Here is a 13119-nt window from a genome sequence, read left to right as displayed (position 1 = left end):
TCCAAGAGAATGTTCAGTAGGTGGGCTTTTCCAAACATGTGGCATGCTGTCATTTATAAATTAAATGGACAAAGGGATTGCCTTGCTATTGCTCAAAATTAAAATTCAGGAACAAGAAAATATCCAAACCACAAAAGAAAACAATGAGTAAATTCCTGGAAGTAATAGGAAGTAATACAGTCTATTGAATAAATTCTTTTGCATTCATCCTAGAGTGATTGTTTTACTGGACATACTACATACTAGGTTCAAAATATGTTTTCACCTTCATTAGTTAGTGCTTAATCCTCCTACTACTGAATTAGCTTTGGGAAAAATAGGGTTAAACTCTAATATGCAAAAAGTAGACCTGATTAGACAAGAAAAAGAGAAATCAAGCCTTCTGTTTAAAAGTATGGTACATACCTGTGTTTTATACTTTTAATGGTTTTATATTGCACAATGTAAGTTTATAATGTGTGTCTTCAAGCAGCGTAAGGAGAGAACAGACTGGAACACATGGAGTAGAGCAGGTCTTAATAGGGAAGGCGCTTTAGCTGTCCATCTGTGTACCTCTGTGAAATGGAGGCACTGAAGCTCGCATGGCTCTGCATCTCTTAGTGGCAGTGCAGGGTGCTTGAAGTGCCAATTTTTGAATATACAGAAAGTAGGAAAAGGTACATGGAGGTTACTTTAAATTGCAAGCTTGTGGAGCTGAAGATGGTGTTTATTTTTTGTCTGTACTGAAGCAAAAAGAGTTTTGCTAGAGAAGCCATTCAGTGATAGCAGCAAGAAGGCAAAGGTGAATTCCACTGAGAAGAATCTGAGTAAGAAGGATGAGAGAGGGCTCCATCAAACGACAAGATGAGCAAGATGGATAACTAAGGAGAGAGCAGTTCTTTTGCCAGCAGAGACTAGATGATATTTGTTTATTATGTTTTTGGGAATATTTGAAATTTTGTCAGGTGGGAAGCAGGGAGTTTTCTTTTTACTTCACAGCTTTAGCCTGAATACCTATTTATGTTCACAGATTTGGGAGTTGCATGCAATGCTGGTATATGGCTTTGACTGGGATTTCTGTGAAGGCTTTTAGACTTCTGCTTGTTTCATATTTGTCCCTCAAAATTAAAGAAGTTAAATACTTTGAGTACGTGACCCTGCAAGTTTGTTGTCAGCTGTGTCTTTTTGAAACAAATTCTGCCATTTACAAGGACAATTGGAGTAGCTTAAATGAAAGAATATTTAAAAAACCTTGAAAGAAATTACTTCTGCATGGGAGAGATGTTTTTAGAAGCATTAAGATGAGTTAATTCTGACAAGAATGCTAAGGTTTTAATATGCTAGTTTATATGCTTGAGGCAGTTGGTAATCAAATGTCTGAGTACCGTATGTACTGACATTTACAAATCACAAACAGATTTATATATTATGATTCCAGAACTTTATCACAGCAAAATCATACTCTGCTCTTTAAAACAGATGACAGAAGAAGAATTAAAGATTCACGCTTATGAGAATGCAAGCAGCTGTCTAGTGTTTATTGTATGGGACAGAAAGTAAGAGGAATGCATTTTAAAAAAGCTTAAATAGCCTACTGAGTAAGGTGCTAACTAGATGGTTACCCAGAAGATTTATACTTGGGCAAGTCACATTACCTCTCTGTTTCCCTCCTGTCAAGAAATAATTATTTCTTTCTACTATTCTTCATCTGTATTGCCCATTTAGGCTGTTAGTTATGCTGTGTATGAATTAGAGCTGCTTCAGAATTTTTTCTTTTGAGTTATTAGATTTCTGAAAAAGCAACTCCTGCTCCTCCTCAAAACACCTCTGATTTATTAAAAGTGAAAATATCTGGAAAAGCCAGCCCTACCTGAAACTGTGCAAGTTTGGATAATCTTGTTTTGGGAAAACATTCTCAGGACAGAAGGTTTCTAAAGTTGGCTGATGTCTCCCAGAGCAGTCACGATGTTCTGAGTTAAGGCATTTAGCTATGATAAGTGGGAGAATGGCACAGCAGAAAATTAACCCTGGATTCCTCCAGCCCAGGCAAACATCCTCATACTGGCCTCTCAAGGAATCTGGGATTTCTCTTTTCTTTCTCTTTTCTTTTGTGGCATGTCTGTGATGCATACGAATATTCAAGAGCTGTCTGTGGTCCTTGTCTAACGCACATAGGTAGCACACTCTCAGCTCTCAAATAGCAGTGGTGATTCTCCTCCTTTTTTGCAATTAAAGTGTTATTTAATTAAGAATTTAATCTACTTTGAAAAAATAAACATAATATAAACTAATATAATTGTAAAAATAATGGATAAGATGCTTTTAACTGGCTTAGTGTTGAGCAGTCTGTGGAATGTATGTGGTAGCACAGCCTGAGAGCATTCAGTGTTGGCTTCGCCTCCCGGCTTGACCTGAGACCTGCCTTCTCCCTGTGGACTGCCCGGTGATCAAGGGGCTGAGACTGACCCTGATCAGTGCCTCCTGGACCCTGGCTGGACCCTGACCCACACTGTCCGCTCAGCATCCTGCCTTCTGCTCAGTGAGGTCCCTCCACCCCCCTGCCCTGCTGTCACCCCTGGCTCCCACTCGCCTTCCCTTATGGCAGCAGCCAGCCATTGCTGCTCCCTGGCACAAATCCTGGTGTAAAAACGTGAGAAGTTTCATTTTTACCTTGTAAAATTGATAGGTGTAATATTTAAGTCCAGCACTTCTTATATGACAGTATGATTTCTGGGAATTCAATGGAGTTAATGAAGTGAACATGTTCGTGAACAGTTTAATAATGGGAGTTCTCCACTAACATTCAAGCTTCACATCATAGAGTAATACCATTCATCCAAATACATTTTGGTTTTGACTCTATTGATCTCATTCTTTCTTAAAACATTTTCAGCATTTCATCACTGCCTAAGTTCAGGTTTTTGTACGAAATGAATATTGCTGCATTTATGAACACCATTAATTATGAAATCCACAGCATTTAAAATACTGCTAACATTTTCCTAGTAATGGAAGAAATTGAGTTTTTTATATAAGCAATGTTTTTTGCTGTTTTCTCTTTTACTTCAGCAGATATTCTCTGTTAGTCCTTTCCCACAATAATTCAATTTTGTTTTTTTGCAAAATTTTGGTGTATTTGGAAGGATTCTGCTCTCCTGAAAGTTGTGAAGCATTTATTTCAAATGAAACAAAAACCCCTATCTGTACTCCTGACAGATGGGCCAATCAGCAGTGATCAAAAAAGAAATTATAATGATAGTAATTATTGCTATATAAGATATTATAGTAGAGTTCCTATCTGAAAAAAAGGTAAGATTTTAATGCAAGAGTAGAAACACAGTGCACTTACTATTACTTAAACCAATAGAGAATATTCCTACAAGGTAGGCAGAAAAAATAAAAGCATAGGCTGTTCATTTGCTTCACTGAGTCAGTGAGTAAGCTTTACATGCTAGACCGAAGTGCTGCTGCACCTGAAGTTTTTTAATTTACAGTTCTCCAGAAAGAATCTCAGAGAAAAAATAAAGAAGAAATATGCAGCTTTGAGAAAAAGCATCGTGTAGGTTCAATTTTTCATTCTTCCCCCTGAAATGTTACATGCTTGTGGATTGCAAGTTCGTCCTGCTGCTTCTTGTCAGAGCGCAGCCCACTGTCACCGTGGGTTACATGATAAAATGGTGTTTGAAAAATTCTCTGCATCCGCTGCACTTTTTATCAGTAGCTAGAAAATCATTCCTGTAACAGGAGGAGTGGGAAAGGATTCCCATGGAACAGAATGAAGGATCTAATGCCCAGCTGATTTATTTTGTGGACATGATGTCAGTCATATAATAGTATGCTTCTTTCTGTACAAAACAGACTACTTTATTTCTATAACTTGCTGTAATTTGTAGAAGGCTCTCACATATTCTACCTCATCCTTATTTTCTTCTTTCAGGATTAGAAAAATGCTGAACACCAAACTACTGTCCAATTGGAAATCAACTTCAGGTCTGAGATATCCTTTTGGCTTTTGTTAACTTTAAAAATGTGGGTATTTCAGGAGAACAGATTTTTACTGTACTATCAAATCTGGGGTCTAACTTTACAGATCTCAGGAGGAAACCTGAGAAGCAGCTCTCCACACTCAGTGAACGTTTTTCTATTCCTTCCCGTTCCCTTTCTGAACCTAACTTCAAGCTTTGTATCTAACTCTGACCCAGTGTTCCTACATTTGAAGCACAGACAGCAGGGTATATAATGTGCACAGGTGTTGACTTTGCTGAATAGGCTCCACATGGAAGCAGCCAACTCAACCCTTCACTTTAACTAGCTTTTCCATTCTTAATCATGTTATTATTTCCAGTGGCTAATTGCTTGGAGGTGCTCTATCTCCTTCCATGCTGAGGTTGTTGGGGAATGTGGTGAAAATTTGAGGAAGAGAGTTTTAACTGGAAATCAAAGAACTTATGAACAGCAAGCCACGGGCAGAAATTAAAATTCACTGTAACTATGCACAACAACTACATACTCTGACATGTTTGGGTTTAGGCATGTGTGTGTGAAAAACAGAAAAAAATAAAACTGCCTGTGTGCTTAGGTAAATGAGAAGGGAGGAAAATGTATGTTTAAAGGAATATATATCTTTTTACCGAAGCAGTCTCCTCTGCCTTGATGTAGAGAAGATTTTCAGCTAGGTTAGATATAGAGAGGAATCTGGAAAGAAAATGACTCTGGAGTAGGAAGGACATATATCTCATGTGTCAGCTGCTTCATATCTAAAATCAGAGCTATATCCATTGACTCCGTGTTACTCCCACAGACCTACTTACGACTGTTTTAACTATAGGTAGGGTACCTCACCTCTGTCCACTCCAAACTGAGAAGTGGGTGAATGAGCTGCAGCTTCTTTTGTTTCAGAAGCCTGGGAAGGAGTCTTAAGTCATTATTCAAAATCTATATGTGAATCATAGGGCATCTGAAGCTCTCCCAGAGCTGTCTGTCTGATTAAAAATGATAGCACTTTTCTGATTATTTTAATCCCATGTTGGTTAAGCAGCACAGCGTCAAAAGCTGCAGACATAGAGGAGACAAAATATACTTTGTGAGGAGGAGCTATTCACTGCCTGGAAACAGAGGTGTCTAGAGTATTAGAAGATATAAATACTAATATGGGAAAAGATGACTTACAGTGGAACAAAAGCAAGAAGATAAGGCTGAATAAAAGAAAGGTAAGGATGAAGAGAAGAAAGCAATTCTTAAAGGGGAAACCCTCTGCTAATGTTTGCTACAATCCCCGTGGGGAATTAGTCTCCTGGTGAGAAGTCATGGTCTATAGCTGTGGCACTGCACGTGGAATCACGCACTGTGATGAAGGTGCTCAGGCCATGTGGTGTCAAATCCCAAGTCTGTCACAGCCTTCTTGAGTGACATCGGGCATGTCAGCTCACACATTGCTACAGACAAATGTCTCCGACCAAATCCTGATTCAACTGCTACCCACGTTATTTAAAAGCAAGCAAAAGGTTAGCTCAAGCTTCTAATGCTTGCTAAAAAAGAGCCTGAGTGGTGCTGGTGCTCTGAGGCAAACCCAAGCATTAGCCCATGAAATCTGGGTGGTTGAGGCACAGGTGGGACCATGGGTGCTCAAACTAGGTCTGCCTTGGTGATGTCCTTAGCTCAGCTCTCCCTGAGGACAGGGCAGGTACTCTGAGCCTATCTGCGGCCAGCAGAGCAGAGAGGAAGCACCTGACCATGCAAGAGACATCAGCTTCGTCTGTAAAATGGGAAGGTGGCAGAATGAAAAGCTCCTGCTTTTTCTCTCATCTCTACAAACTGGGCCACATACTAAATGCCTAGCAGAGGTATTCTCTCAGGTGGACTTCTGGGGGGGGCTGTGCACACACTATTCGTCAAGCAACAGAATATGACCTGTTTGATTTATCAAAGAAATGGTCCAACTTAAAGCCTACAGGAACCAGCCAAACCATTGCAACAGGCATTTGTTCATCAACTACTAAATTAGTTACTAAATCCATCAAATGGGAATTTACTGTAGCCATAATCTAACAATGTCAATGCGGGATGTACTCCTACTCAGATAGCTGCTTTCCAGCTCTCATCTTCCATGTTTCCATCCCTCCCTAAACTGGAGGGGTCTATATACAACTCCTGGAGAAAGACAAGCTATCCAGCTGAGGACTGCTAGTGCCTGAACAACAGTCATTTTTGTTTCCCTGCATTGCCATCAATATAAATTACAGAACTGTTAATGACAATGGCCCTGAAGGATGATTCTCCTGATCAGGCAGCAGCTGTTCTAGCATATCCTGGTACTTACATGTGCTTGTTGGTCTGTGCGTGAGTCAGCCTTTAATGTTTGCAGCTGTAAATACAAGGAAGGCAAACAAAACAAAAGATCTCTTTAATTCCAGTGTTGTGCTGCCTGCTTGAGTGCTTACAGCATGAGCTGTACATGACCCAGAGTTTGCTGTTGTCTCCTTTTGTTTTTAGAAACAGGAATCACTGCTGGCCAGGCTTGGGCTATGGGGCCCCTGTAGGCTGCGACCGGTGAGGTTCTGGTAGCTGCTTGCTGCAGGGTGATGGCTTTCCAGCTGTCCACAATTCCTTCCATGTGTGCAGGACAGCCACTCTCTAACCAAGAAGGAAGATGGCTGTGGGTTAGCTTACTAGACCAGAAAACACGGTCCCAAGAATCCCAGCAGCCTTCCTGGGCAAGGCCAGCACTAGTGTAACTCTAGTGCAATAGTTCAGGCTTGGATTGCTCTAATCTGGAAGCTTAAATAGGAACACTGGTCACATATGAAGATAGGAGATATCCATTTGTAATTTTGCCTTTTGTTTTGTATTGTGAACATAATTTCTTTGTGCTATTTGCACAATGTCCAGCACACCAGTGCTCTCCAAACCCACAGTTCAATACAGCCATTAACGAGAGTTTGTGTGCATGTTCCTATGTTCTGGAGACTCTGTGCATCTGCTTTGCTGGTTTACATTCCATTGAGAGTGGAGAATCTAGCCATATCTGCTCTAGAAAAAATTGTGGATGAATTGAAATAGCTGCTTCCAGCAGCACAGTCTGGAAAAGTGCTTACAATGACAGTAGAGCTAATAGCAGAGGGCTTAACTGATTCCTTCCCCTGACATGGTATTTTATTTGCACTAAAAGCACGGATCTTATGATAGCAGCCTAGCACTGGGTCAGCTGTGCTGATGTTAATGTAAGCCCTCAGATTTATGCCTCAAGTTTACTGAGCAGAGGAACTCTGATTGTTTAAGACGTGGCCTTTCCCCAGCTTTTTGCTGTTAAAAGCGGCAAGCCAGGCTGGGCTCATGTGGCTGAAGCAGGAGCCCGGGCCAGCTGGCGGCATAGCCATCTGCAAGGGTTGCAGGAAGGCTGCAGCTCAGCCTTCCCAGCCCTCCAGCTGCAACCCACCTCCCCGTGTTTACATTTACAGCTTCCTTTCAGAGCCCCTCTGAACAAGGTCTGCTGGGTCCTCATGGTAGGCAAGCTGCCCTGCCTTTCTGCATGGCTGCTAGCAGAGACCCCGAGTCGGCTCGTGACCTCTTTTAGTGCCATTTACTCCCACGGTGTCAGATCCTCCATAAGGTAACAGCCTGCCTTGCAGCAGCTGAGCCTGTCCTAATATAAGAGGAAACACATGACTGCCCCTTGGGAAATGCTTCCATGGCTTGATCTCTTGCTATTCCAGTGTGGATTGTCTGTCAGCACTTGATCGCTCTCCACTGATGCATTTCTCAAAGTGGGAGGGTGTGAGAAATGCTGGCCATGCTTTCTGCCTCGGGACATTGCCTTTGGTGAAGTAGTACAGGCAATATATATTGCAGGTTTAACTTTCTTTAGAAATTGTCAGGCTAGAAACACCTCGAATTCTGTGTTCAGTTTTGGGCCCCTCACTACAAGAAAGACATTGAGGTGCTGGAGCGTGTCCAGAGAAGGATGGCGAAGCTGGTGCGGGGTCTGGAGCACAAGTCTGATGAGGAGCAGCTGAGGGAACTGGGGTTGTTCAGTCTGGAGAAGAGGAGGCTGAGGGGAGACCTTATTGCTCTCTACCACTACCTGAAAGAGGGTTGCAGAGAGGTGGGTGTTGGTCTCTTCTCCCAAGTGATGAGTGACAGGACAAGAGGAAATGGCCTCAAGTTGCGCCAGGGGAGGTTTAGGCTGGATATCAGGATAAACTTCTTTACTGAGAGAGTGGTGAGACACTGGAATAAACTGCCCAGGGAAGTGGTGGAGTCACCCCCACTGGAGGTGCTCAAGGAACGTGTGGACAAGGCATTGTGGGGCATGGTTTAGTGGGCATGGTGGTGTTGGGTTGATGGTTGGACTTGATGATCTTACAGGTCTTTTCCAACCTTAATGATTCTGTGATTCTGTGTGATTCTGTGATTAATGCGGCTTTCTGGAAAAAACAGAGAGAACTGCTTAAGGGAGAAGGAAGAAACTCAGGAAACCTCTTACTCCTGAATAGCCATTTCTAGATGGCTGAAGAAAAACACTGTTGATGCTGTGCCAAAGATAAAGCAAAATTAAAACGTGTGTGTAATGCTTTTCCCAAGCAAATGTGATCAGCAAGACCTGCAAGGTGAGATGTGCATATCATTTGTGAAAGGAAAAGAGAAGACAAGCACTCTCATGGGTTGCAAATGTTTCTATATATGGTGTCATAAATATCTCTGGACGATAGTCAGTATCATATTTTTGAAGTTTTTAGAGGTTATGTATTTTTGAGAAGAAAGAGGAACAGAAGAAGCAATCACAGAATCACAGAATCACTAAGGTTGGAAAAGACCTGTAAGATCATCAAGTCCAACCATCAACCAACACCACCATGCCCATTAAACCATGTCCCACAATGCCTCGTCCACACATTCCTTGAACACCTCCAGTGAGGGTGACTCCACCACCTCCCTGGGCAGCCTATTCCAATGTTTCACTACTCTCTCAGTAAAGAACTTTTTCCTAATATCCAGCCTGAACCTCCCCTGGCGCAACTTGAGGCCATTTCCTCTTGTCCTGTCGCTAATCACTTGGGAGAAGAGACCAACACCCACCTCTCTGCAACCCCCTTTCAGGTAGTGGTAGAGAGCAGTAAGGTCTCCCCTCAGCCTCCTCTTCTCCATACTGAACAACCCCAGTTCCCTCAGCTGCTCCTCATCAGACTTGTGCTCCAGAGAGTAGGAGTGTCAGTCTAGGAGACTGGGAAGGAAATGATTGTACTCACCAGCTCTATTTGATATGCACACCAGAAAGGCTCCAGTAAATGATGTTTTTATTAGGCATTGCTTCCCATCTAGTTCCCTTTTGCTGGGAAGCACTGACTGTGAAGTACAACTGTTATCATGCTGGGATAAAAGTCCACCATACCTGTTACTCCAGTGTCAGATGTAACCTCATATTGGACAACAGCTCTGGAGCTGCGTGATGAAAGATAAGGACATTCATTTTCAAATCTGAAAACTCAGTCTCCAAAATATCAGCTTTATTTTAGGCCTGCAGTGTTTTCCACCAGTTATAATGCTGGCATAAAATTCATGTACGTGCCTAGGACATGCAGTCGACATGGAGAGCAGAAGAGGGAAACACAACGAACAAAACCAGACTGAGCACATGCCTCCTGTTTTCTTTCTGGCAGTGTAGAAGGGGCTGTATTCATGAGGACACAAGTAAGTCCTGCAACAACAGTAAAAGAGCTCTCAAAGAAATTTATAAAAGTAACTGTTTTATAGTAAACGTTTTTTTTCTTTAGCTCTTACTACACAACAAATGATAACATGAAATCAAACATGACACCCTACCTGCAGGACTTGACTCTGACAGATGGAGCTGCGTTTAAATAGCACCATCTTGCCAGTTCCAATAAAGCAAAATACACAAAAGCTAAAATCTAATGGGAGAACTAAAAATGTTCAGTTCTTGGAAGTAGACCAGAAAAAGGTGGGAGCAAAGAGCATGCCAGAGAAAACTCTTACACCAAGATCAAAGGAAAAAGCTTGTCACCAAAGGAGGAACCCAGAAGGACTGAGAAATATATTTCTGAAGTGCTGGAGCTTGATATTATCAAAGGAAGCCCAGATATTTCAAGACAAGCAGGGTCAAGGTGCAGATGCATTTAGATCCTGCTTTATGGGTAAAAACGGGCACTTCCAAGATTCTTATTAGCTCTGAACAGAAGTTTTACTGAAGATAGCATGTCTTTCTGGTGAACTTTAAGATCAGCTTCTGGTGTCAATCAACACAGCTCCGTTGAAGTCACCATATGAATTCCCAGTTATGTTTAGTGGGGATCTCAAAGCCTGCAGCAAGAATGGTAAGCCTGGGAGTAGCTTTGAAACACCTGTGTTAGCTGTGAATCATTAAGAAATTCTGAAAACTTAGACATAAGCTTGTTTTGGAATTGCTCAAACTTCGCAAGTTCTGTCTTTGTTACAGTATTTAGTGTTCTGCTTAAGGTCTCAGTTTCCAGTTCTTGGCAATTATATGAGAATTTCAGCTCCCTTAAGCTCTTGGGGTTGTGAAGAAGAAACTTGCAAGTAAGCATTGACTGAACTTTGAAGATGAAAATAAGAATCAAAAGGCAAAGAGTAAAAAATGGTAATTTTTAATTGAAATCTCATGGTTCTGAAGCTCCTGGCTTAGGACTGTTGAATTCCTTGGGCTGGCAATACTGGCACGTTGCTCAGGAGAGCTGGGTGAGTAGTGCTTTTTCAACAAGAATAGCCAAAGCTGCTTCTCTAGGCGTATTAAAAGCTCCAAAAGACACACCATCTAGAGACTATTAATGACATTTTTTTCCCCCCAAATGCATGAAATTAAGTGATATCAATTCCAAGCACACAGAGGAGAAGAGAGGAAGGGGCTTCTGCCCTTCACCTGCTGTAAAAGTTCAATTTAAACTCCTGCTTTTAAGCACATCAGTAAATCTTTGTATCCTCATGTATGGTAGGCATGAACATACACATTGTTAATGACAGTACACTGTTAAGCGCGCAAATATAAGACGTAAAAGGAATGAAGTTGCTGGTTCTACCACTCCGGTTCAGTTTGGTCAGCAGCTTTGGGATGTTCAGATAACCAGCATGAAATGCAACCCCACCGGCTCACCGTGTCCATTACATTGCACACATACTGCTCTGCTCTCAGTTGTGGGAAACATCTGTGGCATCTTGTAGTGAGTGACTGATGCTTATGCCATGTTATTTTATATTATGTAAAGGGCTTAGGCAGTCATTATTTTTTTTCTGCATGAATAATTTCAAACCAGGCATGTGTGTTCCATTTAATCCACTATCATCATAAATTACATAAACCAGAAGTCTTGATCATTTAGTATTTACGGGCTGAGAAGGTTTCTTTTTTAGTTGACCAGGACTTGCTACCCAGCTCACCTTTCAGTGAGATGGTGCTTGCCTATCGTATGATGAATCTCTTTTTGTAAGCAGATGAACTAGATTCCTTTTGGTTACATCTTCTTTTTGTACTTGCCAAGTGCAGATAAGATTTTTTGGATAGCTTTTTTTTTCCACTATCCTTTTTTTAGAAAACTTATCAGTGAAATATTTGAATCTGAAGGATTTGCTCTGTAGTATTTCACAATAACTTTGTGGGATCTGAGACATTAACTGAGTTCAACTAACAGTATTAAGCAGCACAGCTTATTTCATTTGTTTGTGACAGGGACAGTTGCTGGGGGGGATGTATAATGCATCAGATAACAAGTATCTGGTGCTGTAGGAATACATTGTACTCCTAGATTAAATGTAGAATAACATGAGCTTGTGAGGAGACTCTTAGGTCCCGCCCCAGAGGCAGCTGGGACCCCTTAAGGCTAATTGCTGGGTGCCTTGGAAAACTGGTATCACCTGGACCTTGCGGAGGGTGGGGTGGAGCGGGAGGCCAAGGCTCATTGCAGGAGGGGAGGTTTAGAAGGAGGTGTGCATAGGAAGTGGCTGGGTTTAGAGGAGTGGTGTTTGAGGTGTGAGTGGGAACTGACCCAACGTGCTTTCTAGGATCTGTAGCTGATCCTCCAATGACCCCCTTTGTCAAGGGGAGGTAAAGGATGCTGCTTGCTGAGCTGCTTGCTACGGGGTGAAGGATGTGTCTTCTGCTGGATGTTATCAGCTTATGCAGAGGTATTTTGTCTATTTGTAAAATGTCTTTCTTGGAGCTTATTTGTATTTCTGTGTCTTAAAAGTGGATTAAACTAGGCTGTATATTTGCTAATGATTAAATTGTAAGACTGTGCAGAGCCTATCTAAGGAGAGCCAAAAGCTCTCATGCAGGGACAAATGAGATACAAAGCTTAGCTTACTGGAACTAATGCTTTATCAGGAATGCCAGAACAACTCACAACTATATAATAAACAAATAAGTTGTGAAGAAAACTTCTGAGTCAAGAGGCTCAAGAGATAGGGAGCTTCTAGGCTGTACAATGGGGGCCTGGGTTCAGTTAAGAAGGCTGGAAAAATCCCTTGATCTTTGGACCTGATCTAAACAAATGGAGTTTGGGAATTTCTTTGTGAATTTCTGTGCTTTTTGAATTGCTAGTTTTGAGATACTGAGGGGAGCCCATACTGTGGCTGTCTTTTCTCTTGTATCTACTTACCCCTGCTCTCTTGCCCCGACCGGGAGTCCAGGTTGTAGTTCATGTCTTAAGTGACCAAAATAGAGCAAGGAAATAAGTGGAATAAAGGGGTTGATTCTTGGCAGTTGACTGATACAAGTAGGACCTAAACTTTTCTACTGACCTGTGTGTAGCAGTAGCACACTAACATGTTTCATTGTATGAAGTCCCATATCTTCTTTGTGCGAATAGTTATTGCTTTTGGCTTGTCTTAAGCTGCATTTCTCTTTTTAGTTATTCTAAGTAAAAGCAGTGGAGGAGCTGATGTTTCCCCAGGTATAATGTTATTTTTTAGCACAGTTAAGTAAGTTTAAAAAAAAAAAAGCCACTTTCATCTAACAGTGGTGTGCTCGAAAGGGATAAGGAGGAACAACACAATTTCACTGTAACCACTTAACAGAAACTGATGCAAAACGCAATATATAATCTTCCAACCGCATCTTGTCAAAAGCTGACACAGAACTATCATCTTGAAGGCTTTTCTTGTGTCTGTTCA

The sequence above is a fragment of the Gavia stellata genome, chromosome 8, assembly GCF_030936135.1.
Source record: "Gavia stellata isolate bGavSte3 chromosome 8, bGavSte3.hap2, whole genome shotgun sequence".
Taxonomy (NCBI): Eukaryota; Metazoa; Chordata; class Aves; order Gaviiformes; family Gaviidae; genus Gavia; species Gavia stellata.
The sequence above is the reverse complement of the archived record's forward strand: the minus strand, read 5'-3'. Positions refer to the sequence as shown.